We start from the raw sequence: 8,157 nt of genomic DNA, 5'->3' as shown, positions 1-8,157 counted from the left end.
TAGTTGTGTTTTCATTTTCATTTGTTTCCATGAATTTTTTTTAATTCTTCTTTAATTTCCTGGTTGACCCATTCATTCTTTAATAGGATGCTCTTTAGCCTCCATGTATTTGAGTTCTTTCCAGCTCTCCTCTTGTGATTGAGTTCTAGTTTCAAAGCATTGTGGTCTGAAAATATGCAGAGAATGATCCTAATCTTTTGGTACCAGTTGAGACCTGATTTGTGACCTAGGATGTGATCTATTTTGGAGAATGAGCCATGGACACTAGAGAAGAATGTGTATTCTGTTGCTTTGGGATGGAATGTTCTGAATATATCTATGAAGTTCATTTGTTTCAGTGTGTCATTTAAAGTCTTTATTTCCTCGTTGGTCTTTTGCTTAGATGATCTGTCCATTTCAGTGAGGGGGGTGTTAAAGTCCCCCACTATTATTGTATTGTTGTTGATGTGTTTCTTTGCTTTTGTTATTAAATGCCTTATATAATTGGCTGCTCCCATATTAGGGGCATAGATATTTACAATTGTTAGATCTTCCTGCTGGATAGACCCTTTAAGTAGGATAGTGTCCTTCCTCTCCTCTTATTATATTCTTTGGTTTAAAATCTAATTTGTCTGATATAAGGATTGCCACTCCAGCTTTCTTTTGGTGTCCATTAGCATGGTAAATGGTTTTACACCCCCTCACTTTCAATCTGGAGGTGACTTTGGGTCTAAAATGAGTCTCTTGCAGACAGCATATCTTTTTTTTTTTTTTATCCTATCTGATAGCCTGTGTCTTTTGATTGGGCCATTTAGCCCTTTTACATTCAGGGTAACTATTGAAAGATAGGAATTTAGTGCCATTGTATTGCCTGTAAGGTGACTGTTACCGTATATTGTCTGTGTTCCTTTCCGGTCTATGTTGCTTTTATGCTCTCTCTTTGCTTAAAGGACCCCTTTCAATATTTCTTGTAGGGCTGGTTTTGTGTTTGCAAATTCCTTTAGTTTTTGTTTGTCCTGGAAACTTTTTATCTCTCCTTCTATTTTCAATGACAGCCTAGCTGGATATAGTATTCTTGGCTGCATATTTTTTTCATTTAGTGCTCTGAATATATCCTGCCAGTCCTTTCTGACCTGCCAGGTCTCTGTGGATAGGTGTGTTGCTAATCTAATGTTGCTACCATTGAAGATTTCAGATCTCTTATCCTGTGGTGCTTTCAGGATTTTCTCTTTGTCTTTGAGACTCATAAGTTTTACTATTAGATTCGGGGTGTTGACCTATTTTTATTGATTTTGAGGAGGGTTCTCTGTGCCTCCTGGATTTTGATGCCTGTTTCCTTTCCCAAATTAGGGAAGTTCTCTGCTATAATTTGCTCCAATATACCATCTGCCCCTCTCTCTCTTTCTTCTTCTTCTGGGATCCCAATTATTCTAATATTGTTTCATCTTATGGTATCACTTATCTCTTGAATTCTGCCCTCGTGATCCAGTAGCTGTTTATCTCTCTTTTTCTCAGCTTCTTTATTTTCCATCATTTGGTCTTCTATATCACTGATTCTCTCTTCTGCCTCATTTATCCTAGCGGTTAGAGCCTCCATTTTTGATTGCACCTCATTAATAGCCTTTTTGATTTTGACTTGGTTAGATTAGTTCTTTTATTTCTCCAGAAAGTGTTTCTCTAATATCTTCCATGCTATTCTCAATCCCAGCTAGTATCTTTGAAATCGTCCTTCTGAACTCTAGTTCCAACATCTTACTAATGTCTGTATTGATTAGGTTCCTGGCAGTTGGTACTGCCTCTTGTTCTTTTTTTGTGGTGAGTTTTTCCATGTTTTCATTTTGTCCAGAGGAGAATAGATGCATGAGAGAACAAAATGCTAACAGGGTAACAATGATGCCAGAAAAATATACACTAAACAAATCAGAAGAGACCTGAAACCGGGGGAAACGAAAGGGAAAGAAAGAAAAAAGAAAAAGAAAAAGTTAAACAAACAAACAAAAAACAGAATATGATCAGATATGATCAGGCTGGTGCATAGATCAGTGCCAAACACTAGATTTGGGGTATATTTTGGTCTGTTAGAAGAAAGTGCCTCCCAAAATTTTAAAGAAAGAAAACTTATATATGTACAAAAATAAGGGTAAATACAATGAAGAGATGGAATATGACTGTAAAGATGTAAATTATAAAAGATTTTATAAAAGGAATTGATAAGATAAGAAGTTGGTTGAAAAAAGAAAGAAGAGGATTTAAAAAAAAAAGGGAGAGACATTAATCAGGCAGGAGACTAGAACAAAGCCATATACTAGAGATTTAGGGTATATTTTGGTCTGTTAGAAGCAAGCGTATCCCAAAATTTTAAAGAGAGAACAACTTATATATATATATATACCAAAAATAAGGTTAACTACTATGAAGGGATAGAATATGAGTCTAAAAATGAAAAATAAAAAAATATTTTTTTAAAAAAGTGATTGACAAGATGTTGGTTGAAAAAGGGAAAAAGAAAAATTCAAGAAAAAAAAAGAAAATTAAAAAGATTAACTTTGAAAGACTAAAGAATGAGGGGGAAAAAAGCCACGCATTCTATGTGTTGTATTTCCCTAGTGCTGGACTTCTGCCATTCTCATTGATCAGTAAACTTGGTCTTGGCTGGCTGTTCTTGCTGATCTTCTGGGGGAGGGGTCTGTCACAGTTGTTCTCAAATGTCTTTGCCAGAGGTGGAATTGCTCTGCCCTTGCTGGGGCCAGGCTAAGTAATCTGCTCGGGTTTGCTCTCAGGGGCTTTTGTTCCTTGCAAGCTTTACATACAGATTTGGAGGACGAAATTGAAAATGGCATCCTCCCAATCTCTGCCCAGAGGAGCCGAGAACTCGGGGCCCCACTCCTCAGTGCACCTCCAGAGAACAGCAGTCAGTCACTCCCATCTCCCCGGTCTCCGGCTTCACTCCGTGGTCACCTCACCGAGCATTTCTATCTCTGGCATACAACTCCATTTGGAGTCTCCAAACCCAGCAGATTCCTGTGGTGCACTCCCGTGCCACTCCTCCTGGGGGAGGAATGGGTGTCTCCCCAGATCTGTCTCTTGTTGGGTCCTGGCTGGAAGAGCAGTGGCCCGACTGTGCTGCAGATCACAGTTTATGGCAATCCTGAGCTGAGAGCCCACTCCTTGGCTCCATCTTTGCAGCTGGCTTCCCCACTCTGATACCTGGGAGCTCTGCTGCATTCAAGCACCCCCGGTCTTTCTGTGACCCTGAGGGTCCTGAGAACACACTGTCCCAGTGAGGGTTCCACCCCCCACTTAGCCACTGGAGTGACGTCTCTCAGCGGAGCAGACTTCAAAAAGTTCTGATTTTGTGCTCTGCTGCTCTACCACTTGCCAGTGGCAGCTGACAGAGGCTCCCTCCCCCACATCTATCTTCCCGAATATCACCTCGGATTCACTTATCCGCACGTCTTACCTTCCAGAAAGTGGTCACTTTTCTGTTCAGAGAGTTGCTGCTATTCTTTTATTTGATCTCCTGTTGAGTTTGTAGGTGTTCAGAATGGTTTGATCCCTATCTAGCTGAATTCCTGGGACCAGAGGAAATTTAGGTCTCCTACTCCTCCGCCATCTTGCTCCTCCCCCAATACAATTGAGTTTTATGTGTTGATCTTATATAGTACACTATTTCTTTGCTGAACTAAATTATTAGTTCTAGCAGTTTTTTTGTTGTTGTTGTTGCTGTTGTTGTTAGATTCTTGGGATGTTCTGTGAAGATTTTTATGTCATCTGCAAATAGAGAAAGTGTCATTTTTTTCCTTTCTGATCTATGTGCATTTTGTTTCCTTTTCTTGTCTTATTGTTCTATCTAAAACCTCCAATATGATGTCAAATACAAGTGGTGAGAGTGGACATCCTTGTTTTGTTTCTAATCTTGGCTGTAAAATGTTCAGTCTTCCATTATTAAGTATTATATTAGCTATAGGTTATTTGAAGATTTCCCTTTTCAAATTGAAGAAGTTCTCTATTTCTAGTGTCCTGAGACGAAGTCCTACTTGGTCATGATATATACTTCTTTTTTTTTATGTATAGCTGAATTATATTTGGTGATATTTTCTTAAGAATTTTTGATTCATGTTCATGTGGGATATGTAGGTTTTGTTTTGCTTTTTTCTTTCTTTTTCTTTTTGTATCAACTTTCTCTGGTTTTGGTGTCAAGGTAGTAACAAAAGATCTCATAAAATGACAGGAAATATACTTTGTTCCTCTATTTTCTGGAAGAGATGATATAGTATTGACAATTCTTTTTAAATATTTGATAGAATTCTACAGTAAAAACATTTAATCCTAGAGATTTCTTTTTCATAGGATTTTCAATTGAATGTAAAGGAAGGGAAGGAAAAGTAAAATAAGATGGAAATTGAGAGGGAGGCAAGCCATAGGAGACACTGAACTCTAGGAAACAAGCTGAGGGTTGCTGAAGGGGAGGTGAGTAGGAGGAAGGGATAATTGGGTGATGGGTATCAAGGAGGGCACTTGATGTAATGAGCACTGGGTGTTATATGCAACTGATGAATCACTAAATTCTTCCTCTGAAACTAATTAAAAAAAAGAAAAGATATGCATATATTTGCATAAAGCAGCTGGAAAGATAAATAAGAAAGCAATTTGAATGGTTGCCTACAGAAGGAAGGGAAATGAGATGGATGAAGCAGAGAGGAGGATCTCTGTGTTTGTCTATTTTTGTTTTTTAGAGAAAGCGGGGAGGGGCAAAGGGAGAGGAAGAGAGAGACTCTTAAGCAGGCTCCATGCCCAGCACAGAGCCCAACACAGGGCCATCTCATGACCTTGAGATCATGACCTGAGCCAAAATCAAGAGTCAGACACTTAAACGCCTGAGCCAATCAGGTACCCTGTATTTGTCTTATTAAATAGTTTTGACTTTCAGATCATAATAAATATTGATAAATGTAAAAAAAAATTCAATTTCCTTCACCTGAAACTAATATTACACTGTATGTTAACCAACTGGAATTTAAATAAAAACTTTAAAAAAGGAAAAACAATTCAATTCCCTTAACAGTTGTAGAACTATTCAAATTATCTATTTTAACCATGTGGTAGTACTTTGTGGTTTTTGATGTTTAGATCCATTTTATCTAAGTTGCCAAATTTATGTGTGTAACGTTGTTTGTAGTAGCACCTTATAATCTTTTTGACTTCTGTAGAGTTTTTAATATACTCCAATTAATTCCTGATATTAGTAATTTTTGTCTTCTCTCTCTTTCCTTTGGTCAATCTCAATTTTAATTGCTTATGTATGTATGCATGTATATATTATAGTAATAACACTTAACATAAGATGTAGCCTTTTATCAAAATTTTAAGTACACAGTACAACATTAACTACAGGCACAATGTTGTGTAGCAGATCTTTAGAAATTACTCATCTTGCATAATCATTGAACATCAACTTCCCACTCCCCCTTCCCCCTAACCCCTGGCTATCATTACTCTATTCTCTGTTTCTATGAGTTTGACTATTTTAGATCTCTCATCTAAGAGGAATCATGCAGTGTTTGTTCTTCTGTAACTGGTTTGTTTCATTTAGCGTGATGTCCTTCAGGTTCATCCAAGTTGTTGCATATGGCAGTACTTCTGTTTGTTTTAAGGCTTAAAAAAAATATATATATATACACAAAACAATATTTTCAACCATATATATATATATATCTCACATATATATATCACATTATATCATATATATATCATATATATATATATATATCACATATATATCATATATATATATATCACATTTTCCTTATCCGTTCACCTATTGATGGACATTCTGGTTCCTTCCATATATTGGTTATTGTGGATAATGCTTCATGGGAATGCAGATATTCCTCATGGGAATGTAGATATCTCTTCAAGATCCTGATTTCAGGTTTTTTGGATAAATACCCCAATGTGGGATTACTAGATCATATGGTAGCTCTATTTTCAATTTTTGTAGAACCTCCGTACTGTTTTCCATAGCAGCTACACCATTTTACATTCCTACCAATAGTATACAAGGGTTCTAATTTCTCCACATTCTCTCCAATGCTTGTTTTGTTTTGTTTTGTTCTAATACTAGCCATTATAACAGGTGAGAAGTAATATCTCATCGTGGTTTTGATCTGCATTTCCCTGATGATAAGTGTTGCTGACCACCCTTCATAGACCTATTGGCCATTTATATGTCTTCTTTTGAGAAATATTTTTATTCAAGTCCTCCATCCACTTTTAAAATTGGATTATTTGTTTTTCTGCTATAGAGCTATAGAAACTCCTTATATATTTTGGATATTAACACCTTATCAGATATATAGTTTACAAATATTTTCTCCCATTCCACAGGGTGCCTTTTCATTCTGTCGATTGTTCCTTTTTCTGTACAGAAGCTTTTAAGTTTGAGGTAGTCCCATTTTTCTATTTTTGTTTTTGTTGTTTGTGCTTTGGTGTCATATTCAAGAAGTAATTGCCAAGACCAATGTCATGAAGTTTTCTACCTATGTTTTCTTCAAGGAGTTTCATAGTTTCAAGTTTCATGTTTAAGTCCTTAATTCATTTTGATTGTTTTTTTTGTGTGTGTATTGCATGAGCTAAGGGTCCAAATTTATTCTTTTGCATATGGATATCCATTTTTCTCAACACTATCCTTTCTCTATTGTGTATTCAGTTAACATTATATACATATCCTGTCCTCATTGTATATTCTGGGTACCTCTGTTGAAGATCAATTGAACATATTTACATAGATTTATTTCTGAGCTAGATCCTTTGTCACTGGTTTGTTTGTCTTTACATTGAAAACCACTATACATGTATACTAGGATTGAACAATTAATTAAATGGATGGTGGATAGTGGTAGCTGGCTTTTTTATCATTGGAATGGAATTCACATGTAAGCAAGGATCAGAAGCAAGAATGAGTCATATGTTAATGGTTTAGAGTTAGAGACATCAGTAAAAAATTATGTTTTGTTTACTATGGAGATAATTAAACATAGAAATATTAATAAATATTTGTATATACACAGATTAGTGTAAACACATATATTTATTTTCTCTGCTCACTGAAAAAGCTGAAAAAGAATGGGCCCAGAAGCCAACTGAAAAAGCTTCCAATGGCCCAATCTTGAACAATTTGAGCAACAAAAGAAATAAAGTAGTATTGGATCATAATCCAAAGTAAAAAATCAATATTCATATTGATATAAATCAATGATTTAATAAATCAATAAAAGAGACAAATCTCACTTGCAGGAGAATTCAAAATAATTTATGTAGATACTCTGGTAAGAAACCATAAGTCTCCACTCTTTATGTCTCAGTTTTGCATATAACATTTCTAGAGTATGGAAAGGGGAACGAGTAACCTTACAGGGGAGATACCAAACATGATCTCTGCCAATTAATCAAAGTCAATACCAAAGGCAATAAATCATGTAGATAGTAGGTATTCTTGTGACAATGTGATGAAAATGGCACTTTACCTCTGTGAACTTCCTCTCAGAAAGTCATAGCACCAGTCAGAAAAACATGAGGCAGAGTCCAATAGAGGGAAATCCCACAAAACACTGACCAGAATTCCTTGAAATGGTCAAGGTCATCAAAAATAAGTCTGAAAAAGTGTCACTGAGAAGAGGTGCTTAAAGAGATACAAAAACCAAATGTAATGTGGAATCCTAGAAAGGATACTGAAAAAGAAAAAGACATCAGGCAAAGTATAAGAACATTGGATTAAAGTATGGATTTCAGTTAATAACAATATAATAGTAATGGTTCATTTATTATGGCAAATATACCATACTAATATAATAATAATAGGAGAAACTGGAGGTGGGATATATTAGAACTCCTTATACTGTATTAATTTTTCTGTAAATCAAAAAGTGCTCTAAAGTCTTCTAAAAAAGATCCTTGTCAGAGAATTCTAATATTCTTATCATCTTTCTTTTGGTGTCTGTTAATTGTCTTTTTCTCAATCAAGTTATTTTCACAGTTCTTGATATGACAGGTGATTGTTTTTCAATTTGAACCTGGAATTTTGGGTATTACCGGAATCTTATTTAAATCTTTTTTTAAGTGGTACTCCTTTGATACTACTGCATTAGGAAAAGAGTAATGCTATCTCATTACTGCCAG

This window comes from Leptonychotes weddellii, chromosome 1 (assembly GCF_054177405.1).
Source record: "Leptonychotes weddellii isolate Sample4059 chromosome 1, ASM5417740v2, whole genome shotgun sequence".
Taxonomy (NCBI): domain Eukaryota; kingdom Metazoa; phylum Chordata; class Mammalia; order Carnivora; family Phocidae; genus Leptonychotes; species Leptonychotes weddellii.
Note: the sequence above shows the minus strand (reverse complement) of the source record.